Raw genomic sequence first — 16,518 nt, 5'->3', positions numbered from 1 at the left:
AACCCGGGTCTCTCTGGACCACAGGCTCTAACCGCTGAGCAAAACCGGCCAGGGCTGCCCACCCCATTTTAGGCACTCTGCCCATGCCCTGCCCCACCCTCATATCCCCTGCTGTCCCAGTCTGTGCGTTTTGTGCCCTGTGATTCGGATCACTTTGCTGAAGGGGTTTACCAAGGAGGGCACCTAATCCAAAAGTGGCTGATCCAGATGTTGGCTAGTGACCGTTAACCTCTGTGGCTGGGCTCCATAGGATGAGCTGGGCCAGGCAGAGGCTCTCTCAGGAGGTGGGAAATGGAGAGACTGCACTGGTTGGCAAGGACCCTGAGCTGAAGGCCACGAGGCCCCTCTGGGGCTGGGTCACCATAATCAGGAACCACATGTAAAAGTACAGAGAAGCCAGAGCTAGTGAGGAACATGGGGTGTTTACTGGGGACACACAGAGCCTCGGTGTGAGGGACGGGAGGGGGCCTCCATTTCCTTCATTTGCAGCTGCAAGTCCAGGCCTCTGTCTGAGGTAACCTGGTCGGGCCTCTCCTCTGAGCAGCTACAACAGCCCCCCGAAAATGAAATGCAGGTGATGGTACTTAGGACAGTTGATCAGAAAGTGAAAGCATCCTTAACGAGAGCCATTCTACTTCCATGTGGGATGGGCTATAAGCCTGACCTAAATGTCCCTGGAAAATAAAATAATAACAAATGACATCAACATAAAGCCACGCCCAATGCGGCACGGTTTAACGCATCGCATCGTCTCATCTGATCCCCACGACGGTCCTCTCCAAACTGCGGGCGCTCTCCTTCCATTGACCCATGTTGCAGTCGAGGAAACAGAGCAGACCTGAGAGGGCAATCGCCCAGGTCCCCAGTAAGCTGTGCAACCAGAGCTCACTGTGTTAGGGGGTTGAGTCCCGGCATTTTGCTGGCTGAGGGGCTTATAGGCCCGAGCAGGTGCTCAGTGGGGGCCCCCGTGCTGCGTGCAGGGTGGGGTGGCAAGTTTTCTGCCCTGGAGCATTTGTCATGAGTGAGCAGCCCACACTGAAAGAGTCTCCTGACTGCCCCAGCCGGTGGCTCAGTTTGTTGGAGCATTGTCCCATACACCAAAAGGTTGCTGGTTCGATTCCTGGTCAGGGGCCATACCTAGACTGTGGGTTCAATCTTTGGTGGGGGCACATAGAGAAACCAATCAATGTTTCTCTCTCACATTGATGTTTCTCTCCCTCTCTCTCTTTCTAAAAATTAATTTTAAAAAATATATCCATGGATGAGTACTAGAGTCTCCATACTCTGGCTCCTACCATCACCTTTCTTTTTTTTTTTTTTTTATCATCCTCACCCGAGGACATTTTTCCATTTTTTGTTCAGGTAGAGTGGGAGGGAGAGAGAGGAACAGAGAGAGAGAGAAAAATCGATGTGAAAGGGACACATCGAGTGGTCGCCACCCGCCCAACCAACCAGGGCCGGGGACAAACTGCAACCGAGGTACGTGCCCTTAGCGGGAACCGAACCCGGGTCTCTCCGGACCGCAGGCCGACGCTCTAACCGCTGAACCAAACTGGCCAGGGCCCCATCACCTTTCTTAAAGCACACCAGGCAGAGTAACTTAGCTGACCCAGGGCTGGGGGGTTCCTCCCTTCTACTCATCTGGGTGCCATGGCATCTACCAGAACAACCCACTGCAGAGACACCTGTACTCATCTGTCCTTGAGGACAGCCAGAGCCCCCTGAGGCAGGATGGTGGCAGGACAGCCCACTGCTGGCACCGGGCAGCAGCTCCGCTCCCTGTTCCCTGTGGCCGCAGAGCAGGTCCCTCTTGTGAGGAACCGCAGCAGGTGTTCAGGTGGGAGATGAAAAAGAAGTCGGGGTTCCCATGGTCCCTGCAACCTCTAAGGAGTTAGGATGATTCCAGCCCCAGGAGAGGGTCAGAGATGGCGCAGCAGGGCAGGTGTGAGCACCCCGAGGCAGGAATCCATTTTTCCAAACCAGGAGGGGTATGGCTGAGCAGAACCATTCTTCTTAAGTATGTCCTCCCTGGTACTTTTTAAAAAAATCCTCACCCAAGGATATGTTTCTTTTTTTTTTTATCCTCACCCGAGGACATTTTTTTTTTTCCATTTTTTGTTCAGATAGAGTGGAAGGGAGAGAGAGAGAGAGAGAGAGAGAGAGAGAGAGAGAGAGAGAGAGAGAGAAACATCTATGTGAAAGGGACACATCGAGTGGCTGCCACCTGCATGACCAACCAGGGCCGGGGACAAACTGCAACTGAAGTACGTGCTCTTAGTGGGAACCGAACCCAGGTCGCTCTGGACCGCAGGCCGACGCTCTAACCGCTGAGCCAAACTGGCCAGGGCGAGGAAATGTTTCTTATTGATTTTTAGAGAGAGAAGGAGGGAGAGGGAGAGTGGGGGGGGACACTGATGTGAGAAACATCAATTGGTTGCCTCCTGTATGTGCCCTGACCGGGAATCAAACCCACAACCTTTCAGTGTACAGGATGATGCTCCAACCAACTGAGCCACCTGGCCAGGGCTGTCCTCCCTGGTATTAACCCACACCTCTGTCATCATCTATTCCCCTACCTGACTGTAATCACCTTGAGGACAGGGGCCAGGATGTCTTATTCACCTTTGATTTCCTGGCACCCTGCAAGGTTCTTGATGCATAGTAGGTGCTTAATGAACATACCTTAAATGAATCAGGACACAATCTGAGAAATCAGAGGAATCATAATAACATAATTAAGGCAGCACTTACTAAGTGCCAGGCACCATTCTAAAAGCACCACTTTTAGTAAATAATCAAACCCTTATAATACCCTGTGATGTAGGCACTGAGGCATAGAAAGGTTAAGAAACCTACCCAAGGTCACACAGCTTGTAAGTAGTGGAGCTATATCTGACCCCGCATTTAGACTCCAGAGTCCATTGTCTTAACTCCTATGGTGACCACCATCCTACCTTCCCTAACCCGGAAAAGCTTCCTGGCATATTATATCAAGCTCCTCACCCATCTGAGCCCCAATATCAGGACCTATAGGAGGCCAAGTGTGAAACTGGCAAATACACCCACATCTTGGCAACCAAGACACATGTGATTCAGCGGCCTTACCAATAATGGTCAGACTCCCTCCAATTCAGTCAACATTTTTTTTGTGTGCCCATTAGGTGCCAGGCGCTGTCTGGCACAGGACAGACATGCTCTTTACTCTCCAGGAACCAAGTGAGTGATATTAGCCATCCATCACTTGTGATGGGCCTGTTCTGTGCCACACCCCATGTGCATAGCATATCCTTTTAATGTGACCCTCATGACTAGTTATGCCCATTGTACAAATGAAGAAACATAGGCTCAGAGAGCTTAGAGAGGTCAGGTCACTTGCCCCATGGTAACTAGCCATATTTACAGGTATCTGCAGGGCAGCCCCTGCTCTGGTGGCCCAGAAGTGACTAGACACACACAGTCCTTCCTCACATGGGCTGTGCACTCTAATGGAGGAGGAGAGATGGAGAGCAGTAAAGAACCCATAAACAAGACCATCTCCAGGAATGATAAGTGTGGAGAAGGCTGGAGAGAGGGCTGGAGAGAGGAGCCAGCCATGGTCAGCTCTGGTGTGGGAGTGGGAAGTTCTAGGCAGAAGGGGCAACCTGTACAAAGGGCCCAAGGCAGGACAAACGTGCTGATGGAAAGACAGGAGGGCAGTGTGGCGGGAGCACAGTGAACAGGGAGAACAACATGAGGTCAGTAAAGCAGGGGATTCAAACCCAGGTCTGGCTGACTCCAGGCCTATATGCTCCAACACACAACACTGCCTACGCAGCAGTATGCAAGGGAACTGCCCAAGGGCTGCCTCTAGAAGACCAGGGTGGCCTCAGTTCCAAGCCCCTCTGAAGCCTATGGAACCTCATCATGCAGCTTGAGTTGTCTGCGTGTAAAAAAAAAAAAAAAAAAAATCAGCTAGTGCAGACATAATCTGTCAATTCTGATCTCTCTTAGAGGTCCTTTGGGGCAAACCCCACCAGGTAACTTATGAAAATTAATAATCTTAACATTGGTCTTTGAAGTGCTCTGGGTATGCAAGTAGTCACCAGCAGGAAGTAATTTCAGAAGGAATATTGTTTCTCTAATAATCATCATGATGTCTTGGGGTTTAGACAGGCCCTGGGGACAGGCTCAGCTCCTCCCCAGCTCAGGCAGAGGACGGTGTCTGCAGTGACAGGGGCCTGCATTGGGCTGCCCGGCCTGTGAAACATCAGGACTCAGAAATGCCACGGGCTTGTGTCCTGGGAGAAGAGAGCGATGTCAATGTGCTCGAGCAAGCCACATCTCCTGGGGTCACATGAGCATGTGGAACCCAGGAGGATGGAGGGCTGGGCGGGTGTCAGGACCACATGTCGTGCTGGAACACAGAAGATGGACTTCCAAGAGCTGAGCTCACAGAGCGTCGGGAAACGGGGAGGGTAGACACGCGAGCACTGGGGTCCGCGGGTTTGGAACTGCCCTGCTTTTCTTCTCGCTCCAGGGATTCAACGGGACTCTGAGCGAGCCTTCACAACCCTCACAAGGTACGGAGCTGAAATGGATTTCCCTCTCCATATATGAGCATCGAGAATTGCTTTACTGTGCCCCAGGGAGATGAAAACAGTGCCGAGTGAGGGTGGGGCTCTGTGGGAGGCTGGCGGGAGCAGGAGTCTCCCCTTCACTCCTCCACTACCCTCATTCTCCATCTTCATGCAGCTGAGACCCAGCAACCTTGAGGTACCAGCTCTTTTTTTCCTTTTAAAATGGTTTTAGGTTTAAGATTTTTTTTTTAATTTCCCAAAGTACAAAGATTAAGAATCACCTGCAGTGCCACTAGAATTCAAGCTGTTAATATTTTGTCAGATTGGCTTTAAGCCTCTCTCTAAGAAAAAAAACAACAGAAATAAAATAAATGTTACAAATAAAGTCAAACTCCCTGTTGGTCCCCTCCCGTCTCTCTCCAGCAACACTCACTGTCCTGCGCGTGCTGTGCATCCCCTTTGGTCCATTGTTATACCTTGAGATGCGTATATGCGCGTGCGTACACACGCATCCAGGAACAAGAGACATAATTGTTTTGTATTATTCTAATTTGCATACATGCATTATACTACATTACCTGCAATCAGGTTTTCCCCTATCTAACATCGTGTTTTTAAGCTCCATTTGCGCTGCTATATCTTACAACTGCCAGGTATTCCAGCCCAGACGGGTGGGCTTAAACCCTTTGCATGGAGCTCTGGAGCTCAGGTACCACCAAGGCTTTCCCTGGCCTCACAGATCCTAAAGCAACTGCAGGCTGCCCAGACCACATCCTTCTAGTCCATACAACCCTCCAAAGCCCACCCAGCCCCTGGATCTTCCCCCCAGCTCCAGTCCCCACCCCATTCCTTTGTCTAACCTGTGAATACTTCTTGGTCTTTTTAGGTTTTGTATCCTGAATTCAAGAAATAAGGAAATCAAGATCCTTCACAACATCCATTTTCCCCTCATAAGCCATGCCATCAAGTGGTGGGCATCCTGAGACGTTGGCTCTCTGCAGACTTTGTTGCCAGGCAATGCTGGTTGAACCCTGCTTCTGTTGGCAGGTCACCTGCCCTCCCTGAGTCAGGCCCCTTGTCTGTAAAGTGGGGGCAGCAGGACTCAGGTCACAAGCCAGCTGTACAGTTTCAAGGAACAGTAGATGAAACATACAACGGGTGGGCTCCTGGCACATACCAGGCAATCAAAAAGGGCAATGCCTTTGCTCTTATTCCGTCTCTTCTCAAACCCACAGTCACAATGGTCTCTCACAATGTAATCAGACCACATCACTCCTTTGCTAACGTGACCTCCCAGACTAGGTCAAGAAGGCTTGGTCTGCTGGAGTGCTTGCACTGCTGGGGGAAGCCAGCCGCCACAGCGGGAAGACACTCAGCAGGCTTGTAGAGAGGCCCGTGTGGAGGAGAACTGAGGCCTCCTACCAACAGCCAGCACCAGCTCAGCAGCCATGTGAGACAGCTCGATCCTTCCCATGACTGCAGCCCCCGCTGACATCTGACTGCAACCTCATCGAGAAACCCTGGCCAGGACCAACCAGCCAAGCCACCCCCAAATACCTGACCCACAGACACAATGAGAAAGAATAAATTATTGTTGTTTTCATCCATTAAATTCTAGGGTGATTTGTTATGCAGCATTAAATAAGTAATACACAAGTTAACAAATAACGACAAGTTGTATTGTTATTACTAACTTACTATGTGCTAGGCACTGTTCCAAATATTTTACGTGAATTAATTCATTTAATCTTCATAGTAACAATCTGAAATGGGAACTACAAATATCCCCATTTTACAGGTAAGAACACTGAGGCACAGAAAGCTTAAATTACTTGCTAGTAGGTGGCAGAGCTGGAACATGAACCCTGACACTCTGGCTCCAGTTGCTGTGCCCATAACCACTACTTCATGCCGCATCCTGAACAAAGACATAACCAGAAATGTGGCACCAAAAAGCAGGAAATGTTCTCAAATTCACAGAGACTGATATGAAGGGAGGGAAGAAGGAAAGAAAAGGAAAAAAGCCAACCCTCTTCTCTTCCCCCAGATCCTCCAGGTCCCTATCCTTCTCCTTGTGTTTTAGCTCTAATCACCTCCTCTCCCACCAGCAGGCAGGTCCTGGACCAGAGCCAGCTCACCTACACCAAGTAAAATATGTTACCAAAAATTTGCAGTGTTGTAAAGCTCTTGTCACATCTCCTTAATTAGGGTTCCCATCCACGGAGATGAGCAACGTCCCCTCCGCACATCTGCTGATTCAATGCAAGCCTCATCCCTGCTTCTTCAGATTGGTCAACGTCTTAAAACATATCAGGTGGAGCAAAATCACTCAAAGACAACTTCATCAATGCAGGATCCGCAAATACAAAGCAGGTGTTATGCAGCCCCCTTCCACGCCCTTCACAGACATGGCTAATCAATTGCCTGGTTCCCATTCAGTCTGGATGCAGCGTCAGAATCCTTCCCGCCACTGTGCTCCTGACTGCCATGTCCACAGGTTTTGAGTTGGCAGTGGAGCTGAGGCCTATTTGTCATTCTGGCTCTAACAGGACAAAGATGAAACACCAAAAGCAACAGACTGGAACTAATCTCTCTCCTTTCCAAGGGATGGAAAGGCTCCCTGCCTCCACTGTTCTTACCCCTCCTCCAAAACCCACTGTCATCACACCAGAGCTTAGAAGGGATTTTAAAAAGAGAAGACACTACCAAGAACATTGGCCTAGGTTGTGATGGTGGGATGAGGACAAGGGCCCATGCTGAGAGGTGTCCCGTGCCCATAGGTGATGGTGAATTAGGAGCTCAGTAGCAGATGGACCAGGAAGAACTATCCTGAAGTCAAGGTAAACCAGGAACACAGCCACATTCTTTATCACCTTCCACTGACACCTCTGAGCACTTTAGAGGTGGGTCATGAACATGTAAGGACTAGGGCTGTCCAATGGAAATACCATGCAAGCCACATATATAATTAAAATTTTTCTACTAGCCATATTATAAAAATAAAGAGAAACAGGTAATATTAATTTTAACAATACATTTTATTTAGCCTATTATGTTTAAATATTATCATTTCAATACACAATCAATATTTTCTTTTTAAAAATCAGAGGTATTTAAAAAAAATTTTTTTTAATTTTCACCAGAAATTCTTGATCTGTATTGAGATGTCATAAGATTTACCATTGAAAACGTAGATTCCACATATTAAAGTTCTTCTAAACACTCCTAAATTTTTCCAATAACTGAAATGAGTATCTGTGTTTAAATTAAGTCAATTAAAATTAAAAACATTAAAAATTCAAGTCCTCCTGTTGTACTAGAGGGCACACGTGGAGGGTGGCTACTGGATGGGCCACTGCAGGTCTGGACCATGCAGGGCCCTCCCGACCCATGGCAGGTGCTAGCCTCCAGCAGAGCCTGTGGACAATGCTCAGGGAAGTGATGCCTGGCTCCTCTAAGCACTCCTGCTCAGGCCTGTCGTCTCCCACCCGACACTCTCTGACCAGGCCCTTTCTTACTCTCTCCGCTTGGCTTACCCACAGCTTTGCACCAACACTGGCTTTCAGATCTCTCAGGCTCCAAGCTCTGTGGTTCTCAGGTTAGCCCACCCCCACCTGGCTCCAAGCCCCAGCTCCAAGACCCTGCTTGATGTGAAGAGCTGTCTAGGTGATGCTATCTTCTCTGCTGTGCGACAACAACAGCAATAAACCAGGGGTTGGCAACCTTGGGGTGCATCCAAGAGGAGCCATTTCCTTTTGGTGTTTGGAAAGAAAGCCCCTGCCATTTCACGCCCCCAAGGTGGCACCAAGACGGCACTAAAGCATTAGCAGGGGCAGCCTCTGCTCTCTACCTGGTGAATCCCTTTTGGCTTTCGGCTCCAAAAGGTCCTCCATCACTTTCCCTGGTCCCTGCAGCGTGTACGCTTTGTCTCTTGGTTCCCTTTCTTTCACTGGTGAACTATTTCAGGGCTGTGGCTCAGTCCTGACACTTCACTCCTTCAAGGCACAAACACCACAGCAGACATCACTCACCGATCCCACGTTCTTAATCCCACGTTCTTTCTCCCCCAGCCTCTGGCTAGCCTCTGCCTCAAACTCTGGGATAATGTTCCAGCCTCCCACACTCCCCCCAACCCAGTAAGAGATTTCACAAGGAGGGGGAAAAAAGGCTTTCAAGCAAAGAATCTGGCCTCAGACTTGTGAGGCACCAAAAGCTAACCACCCTGGAACTGACTGCAGACGTGGCAACTTTGGAAGGTGACATGGGTCTCCTCTGGCTGTGGCACTCCAAGGGCAGATTCTTTGGAAATGAAAGACTTCAAAATGTCTGAAGCCCTCCCCAACAGTTCATTTACAGAAGCTAAAAACCAGAGCTGCCGTGAGAAGATAAGGGATGGAAATCTGAACTCTGAAGAGCACATCTAGATGGGCATGACTGACTGGAGCCATATCATACCAGCCACCAGGGCACTGGGGAAGCCACTTGAATGTTAGTGGACACAGCCTCAGACAGGCCTGGGCAGAGCCATCTTCCTAAGAGCAGCCCCTTTCGGCCACTGCCTGACTGAAAAGGAGCTGCATGGGGTCCGCGATCCCGCCAGACCTGGGTACCCCCCAGCACAGGTCACCTCTGTGACTGAGGGAAGGTCTGCACACTTCAACCCTCAAGGGTCCGCTTGTGCGGTGGGAAAGGGCAAGAATTGCGAGTTATCACACCGCCAGAAAACATCCCTTCCAGAGTCCCCAAATGCACCGCAGGGGACACAATGAACCAGAGAAACGACGAGCGACTTGATCAGGTACCACCAGACACCACCATATAGAAGAACTCTCCATCCCACACCAAACTCCCCCGCTAGGGACAGAGCCCTCCCCACCCATGCCTACTCCAGTGTTTCAACAAGAGTGCCACGGGGCTTCCGGTCAAGACGGCGGCTAGGTAAACGCGGTATCGCCTCCTCCTCCAACCACATCAAAGTTACAACTAAACTACAGAACAACCATCATTCAAAACCACCTGAAATAGAACAGCATGGAAGTCCTACAACTACAAAATTAAAGCAGCAGCCACACCGAGACTGGTAGGAGGGGCGGGGGCTGACGGGCTGGTCCCACACCCACGCGTGGTGGATAAAAATTAGAAGGACACCTCAGCTGGGAAGGTCCTCCCTGAGGACTGAGGGGTCCCCGTCCCACACCCGGCACCAGCTCAGGGCTCCAGTGCCAGGAAGAGAATCCCCATCACTTCTGGCTGTAAAACCAGCGGGAACTGAGGCTCAGGGAGGCTGAGGCAGCTGGAGCCCCAGGCAGCTCCTCTTAAAGGACCCGCACACGAACTTACTTGGACTCGCACCCTCTAGGCTCCAGCATAGGGGAGGCAGCTTGAAAGGCACCAGAAATATATGGCAACAAACTGAGTTGTTTGGCATTGGAGCGAGGGTTGGAAAGGGGCCTTTCTCTGGGACAAACGTGCTGTCAGAGGCCTTTGTTCCTTTGGTGAGCCCTTCCCTGGGGCGGCAGACAGTTGCCATATCTGGGACTCCAGCAACCTGGCTCACACTGGTAGCCCCGCCCTGGTGATACCCTGAGACCCCACCCCACCCAACTTTCAGGCCCACCCAAGTTGCTTAACCATAGGATTGGCCTGTCTTGGATCCTGCTTCAGGTTTTCCTAAATTCTTTCAAACAGCAGCATCTGGTCTCAGCTAGCTCCATACACAGAAACAAACACAGGGAGGCAGCCAAAATGAGGAGACAAAGAAACAGGTTCCAAATGAAAGAACAGAACAAAACTCCAGGAAAAGGCCTAAGCGAAATGGAGATAAGCAACCTAACAGATGCAGAGTTCAAAATACTGCTTATAAGGATGCTCAATGAACTTAGTGAGGGCCTCAAGAGCATAAAAAAGAAGCAGTCAGAAATGAAGGATGCACAGTCAGAAATGAAGGAGGCACTAACTGAAATAAAGAATAATTTACACAGATTCAATATAGAATAGGTAAAGCCAAGAAGCAAACCATTGATTTGGAATATGAGGAAGCAAAAAACACCCAATTAGAAGAGCAAAAAGAAAAAAGAATCCAAAAATATGAGGATAGTGTAAGGAGCCTCTGGGACAACTCCAAGTGTGCCAACATTCACATCTTGGGAATGCCAGAAGAAGAGAGAGAACAAGAAATCAAAAAACCTATTTGAAACAATAATGGTAGAAAACTTCCCTAACTTGGTGAAGGAAATAGACACACAAGTCCAGGAAGCACAGAGAGTCCCAAACAAGATAAACCCCAAGAGGCCCACACCAAGACACATCATCATCAAAATGCAAAAGGTTCAAGACAAAGAGAGAATTTTAAAAGTAGCAAGAGAAAAGCAGTTAGTTACCTACAAGGCAGTTCCCATAAGACTGTCAGCTGATTTCTCAAAGAAACTTTGCAGGCCAGAAGGGAGTGGCAAAAAATATTCAGAGTGATGAAAAGCAAGAACCTACAACCAAGATTACTCTATCCTGCAAAGCTGTCATTTAGAATCGATGGCCATATACAGAGTTTCCCAGACAAGAAAAAGTTAAAGGAGTTCATCACTACCAAACCGTTATTATATGAAATGATGAAGTGTCTTTTTGAAGAAAAAAATAAAATATATGAACAAACAAAATGGCAGTGAATACCTATCTATCGACAATGGAATCTACAAACAAAATGAACAGGTAGAACAGAAACATTCTCATAGATACAGAGAACATTTTGTTGGTTGCCAGATGGGAGGGGGGTTGGGGGTATGAGTAAAAAATGTGAAGGGATTAAGAAGTACAAATTGGTTGCTAGACTGACAAACCTCAAATGGAAGGGGAGTGTGGGGGGTGAGAAGAGATAAACCAAAGAACTTATATGCATATATGCATAACCAATGAACACAGACAATAGTGTGGGGAAAAGCAGGAGGGGGGCAGCAGTGGGGAGGGTCAATAGGGGGAAAATCTCTAATATATTCAACAATAAAGATAAATTTTTTAAAAATTTCATCATAAAAAAATAAGATTGCCAATAACTTTTGTCTTTTCAGTCTTCAGGCACCAGCACCCTCCATGCCCCCTCGTCAGCTACACACACACACACACACACACACACACACACGTCACTGATCTCACATTATAAAGAAATGAAGTGTTCCAGCCATGGAACATTTATCAAAGAACTTAGGTTTATCACTCTGGCTAGTTTGGCTCAGTGGTTAGAGCGTCAGCCTGCGGTCCAGAGAGACCTGGGTTTGGTTCCCGCCAAGGGCGTGTACCTCGGTTGCAGTTTGTCCCTGGTCCTGATTGGATCATGCGGGTGGCAGCCACTTGATGTGTCCCTTTCACGTTGATGTTTCTCTCTCTCTCCCTCCCTCCCACTCTGTCTGAACAAAAAATGGAAAAATTTCCTTGGGTGAGGATTAAAAAAAAAAAAAAGAACCAACATTTTTTGACCATTCTGCTGGAACATTTCTGAACAGAATGACATAGTTCCCTGATGTACCAAGCTCGTACACTGAATGTAATTTATCACTCCCTGATGACTCAGGGACATGTTTCTGAGCCCGTCTTTACCACAGCCTTTGAGGCCTAATGATCTGGCCTTCCACTTGGGTCCCTTTTACCCTTGCTTATGCTGTCCCAGCCAAGCACACCGAGCACACACCCTGCAGAGATGGTGCCTGGGCTTTGGTTACCTGGAACACTCTCTCCCTAAAAGCCTGTAGAGCTCACTCTTTCCATTCAAGCCTCAGCTCAAACACCATCTTATCAGAGAGGCCTTTCTTGGCCATCTTTCATTCATCTCCCTGTCCCCTTTTGCTGCTTTATTTTATTTTCCTCCATAAACACACAGTTCAGGCATGAGCAGGGCCCTGGGAGGTAGGACAGGCTACCTGTAAACTCTCCCCAGGTTAGATGAGGGAAATAGAAGAGGTGGAATATGGGAATGTCGCACTTAAAGGGCCTGGGGAACCGGAGGGTGGGGCAGGGCAGGAAAACCTTCTTGGGCCTCTGTGCCCTGGAGAAGGAAGGATGCTACCAACCAGCTGCCTGCCTTGCAGCTTTGCCTCAGACCAGCCTTGGCTCCCTCCCTCCCTGCTTGGCAGTTCCAAAGAAACAAGGAGGGGACAGCACAGGGCAGTTATGGGTTTCTTTTAGTCACCCTCCTCCCTCCTCCGTGTGTTTGGCCAGCCTGCATCCCAGGGTGCCAGGTCTCTTGCGGTGCAATAATTGGGCCCTATTTCAAACTCTGTTACAGAGCTGCCTGACCTCTGAGGAGACAGTCAGGACAAGGAGCCTTTTCTCCCCACCTCCCCACTGCTGTTGGGAGGAAGCGCTGACCTGTCGACAGGGAGTGTGAAGAGAAACCCTGGTCAGCCTTGGACCATTCAATGATGGATGGTTCGGGGAGAATTTTTCCTTCTGGTGAAAAGAAATATCTCTCCCTGCAACTTTGACCCAGTGGCCTCAGTTCTGTTCCTTGGAACCTTACAGAATCATTCAAATAAGTCTCCTGCCTTTTCTGTTGGCTAAATGCTAAGCATTGATGGGGGATTCAGAAGGGTGAGACATGGTTAGGAAGTGTACTTTTTTTTTTTTATCCTCACCTGAGGACATTTTTGCATTTATCTTCAGATAGAAAGGGAGGGAGAGAGAGGAAGAGAGAGAGAGAAACATCGATGTGAGAGAGACACATCGAGTGGCTGCCACCCACACAACCCCAACCAGGGCCGGGGACAAACTGCAACCGAGGTACATGCCCTTAGCGGGAACCGAACCCGGATCTCTCTGGACCGCGGGCTGATGCTCTAACTGCTAAGCCAAACCGGCCAGGGCAGGAAGTGTACTTTTTAATTGAGGAATCAAGAATGATTTTATTCAGTCTTCAAAGAATTTTTAAAATAATTATCTTTCCTGGCTTTATCATTATAACATTAATAGGTGCTTATTATAGAAAATGTTGGGAAAAGCCAAAAGATGGAAGGGGAATTACCCACAATCCTACTTTACTACAGCTAACATTTTGTTCTATTTGGTTTTGCGTTTTCCCCCCAGTAAACGTTTATGGAGTAAAAGCAGGGGCTGCTCCAGGGAATGTGCTGATGCCTCAGACTTGGATCTTGCCCTGAAGAGGCTTCAGGGGAAACAAGACACACGCATGGCTTCAGAGGCAGAAACATGGAGTTTCAGAGGCACATACTAGTTGCCAGGTCACGGGTGAGTCAATGAATCTCTCCAAGCTTCACTTTGAGGATATTAACTGGACCAGGTACATGCACCTTCCTCATGGGTTAATGAGGGGATTCAAAGCTTGTATAATACCTAACACAGCATCCAATGAATCAACCACCATAAACACAATCCAGAGGCAACAGCGGTGACCATGGCTGGGTGGGTGCTGGGCAAAGACCACAAGTGCTCAAAGAGGGACTAAGCCACTTGATCCTGCTTCCAGAGCGGGCTGTCCGCCGTCTAGAACCACACCAAGCACAGTGTCCAACTTGGTGACCGAATTACTGCCCAGTGTAACACTCATTGACTTGCCTTGGAAAGTTCTGCTCCCTGCTCTTTTCCAGGAGTCTTGGGTCACCTGTCTGTTTAGCTTCCTTGTGTGTTTGCCCTGCTGTTCACCGGGAAGGTGTTTCGAGTTTCAAGAAGCAAATGAGGATAAATCTTCAATCTGCTCACTGCAGTGAACGGCTCGGCTCCAGGCTCACCTCTAATCCAGGGCGGTTTCCTCCATGACACAGGACAGTCCCCCAGGGAATTCGGCCAGCCGTGCCTATCAGTGCCCCTCCGCAAGGACTTCAATGGCACTTCCAGAGCTCCACTCACAGAGCCAGCAAACTGCCACCAGAGAAAGCCAGGCCCAAAGCCCTGGGAGCAGCCAGAGGCACAGAAATAAGGGACCAGAACGAGCAGCACCCTACTAGTCCCGTGCTCTTGGGCTTCAGGCTTTCCGGGGCGGTGACGCTTAGGCTATCAGGGCCCTTATCAGTCTTGGTGCCTCTGTGCTGTCCCTAAGGCCCACGAGCAGGTCTCAACATGACCCAGGAGGGGACCCCAGTGACGGAAAATCAGGCCCTTTCAATCTGAACATGTGGCAGAAGTAATTGTGGGTGTTTGTGCTTCTCCCTCCCTACTCTCCTTCCTGTGTGTGGCACCTTGATAAATTAAATATAGAATCATTTTCTGTCATTTAAGCAAATCATATTGCCACAGTCCCAAAATGCACACATTATAAATAAAATATAAACCCAGACAGATCTGATTGAAGCTTCTGCTCTGAGAGAACAGCACCGGAAAGCCATCACCTGTGTCTTTGTTGTTGTTAATCCAGCCGTCACCTGTGTTCGTGTTCTTTTTGTTGTTGATCCACACTGGCTAGGGCACCTGTGTTCTTTTCTTTTTTTTTTTAATCCTCACCTGAGGATATTTTTCCCATTTATCTTCAGATAGAGTGGGAGGAAGGGAGAGAGAGACATAGATGTGAGAAAGACACATCGATTGGTTGCCTCCCTTATGACCCCAGCCAGGGCCGGAGACCAAACCACAACCAATGTACGTGCCCTTGACCAGAATAGAATCCGAGACTCTTTGGTCCGCCAAACCGGCCAGGACCACCTGTGTTCTTTTCAGCTAGGTAAGGGGGCATCCGTGGGAGGCTCTGAGGGTTACTGCAAGACCTTTCCGACAGGGGCGTGTCCCTCCACAAGCCACAAACCTCACAGTACCCTTCCGCAGAACTCCCTTAAAGCTATTTATTCACTTCTAGAACTGAATAAGCTTATTTAAGATCAACAAATCTCAGAAATCATTTCACCCAAACTTAACACACAGAATAATCAAGGTCCAGCGGTGTTAAATATTTTGTCCATGGTCATTCAGCAGTATCCCAACTGTAGGATATGAAACTCCAGTTTAGAAAAACTCTTGCCCAAAACCTCCCTGGTTTCAAATAGGAGATGTTGCAAATGAGTACACCTATCTTTAAAATATCCATAATAGTCTTTTTTTTATCCTCACTTGAGGACATTTTTCCATTTTTTGTTCAGGTAGAGTGGGAGGGAGAGAGAGAGAGAGAGAAACATCGACGTGAAAGGGACACATCGAGTGGCTGCCTCCCGCACGACCAACCAGGGCCGGGGACAAACTGCAACCGAGGTATATGCCCTTAGCGGGAACCGAACCCAGGTCTCTTTGGACCTCAGGTCAATGCTCTAACCGCTAAGCCAAACCGGCCAGAGCTAGATAGTCTTTTTAAAATATGTCTGTAAAGTGAAATTCCATGTAACACCTTAGCATCCCACCCACACCTGTTAGAGAATTTGCATATGGAAAACCTGGGTCCTAAACCCATCACAAATGTCCCTCCGGGCTGACTGAAGACCAGCTGTGCCTGTTCTGCCTCCTGCTTTCGCTGCTGTCCAGCGCCAGCGTGGGTTCAAGTGGATGTCCCCGCACCCACTGCCTTGCCCATAAAGTACAGCATGGGAAAAATCACAAACCCTGTCACAGCATAAGAAGCCACTGAGGGATGCAGTCTCACTTTTGTTTTTCAGAGTCCATGACCGATTTTTCACATCAAAATTGGTGACACATGGGCTGACAGCAGGACATCATATTAAATCAGGACCTTCCTGAGAAATCTGGGCCTCATGGCTGCCATGCTGACACCCAACAATGCCAAACAAGTGCCTCTGAAGCCCAGAAGCAACTTGGCCGGCTTGGGATAGCCCAGACATTGTGAAGGCAGAGCTGCCTCCTGGGCCAGGCTGCTAGGCAGACCCTCCCTTTCCCAACTCAGCTCTCTGATTCCCCAGGGGAGTGATGACGATGACGCCTGTCTGAATTTTCTCATCCTCTGTCAGCAGAGCTGGCCACATCATTCTCTGAGAAGCTAAAAATCCCCTTGTAGCATCCTGGCCCAGCTAACGAGAACCATGTT

The 16,518-nt window shown here is 48.9% G+C and overlaps 1 protein-coding gene across 1 annotated transcript in view; it reads right to left on the bottom strand.

Moving 5' to 3' along the window:
• Positions 1 to 16,518, bottom strand: part of GALNT16 (polypeptide N-acetylgalactosaminyltransferase 16) — a 92,905-nt gene that overhangs the window by 73,395 nt on the left and 2,992 nt on the right. The window lies entirely within an intron of this gene.

The sequence above is a fragment of the Molossus molossus genome, unplaced genomic scaffold (assembly GCF_014108415.1).
Source record: "Molossus molossus isolate mMolMol1 unplaced genomic scaffold, mMolMol1.p scaffold_m16_p_1, whole genome shotgun sequence".
Classification (NCBI taxonomy): Eukaryota; Metazoa; Chordata; class Mammalia; order Chiroptera; family Molossidae; genus Molossus; species Molossus molossus.
This window is presented reverse-complemented; position numbering and strand designations above follow the sequence as displayed.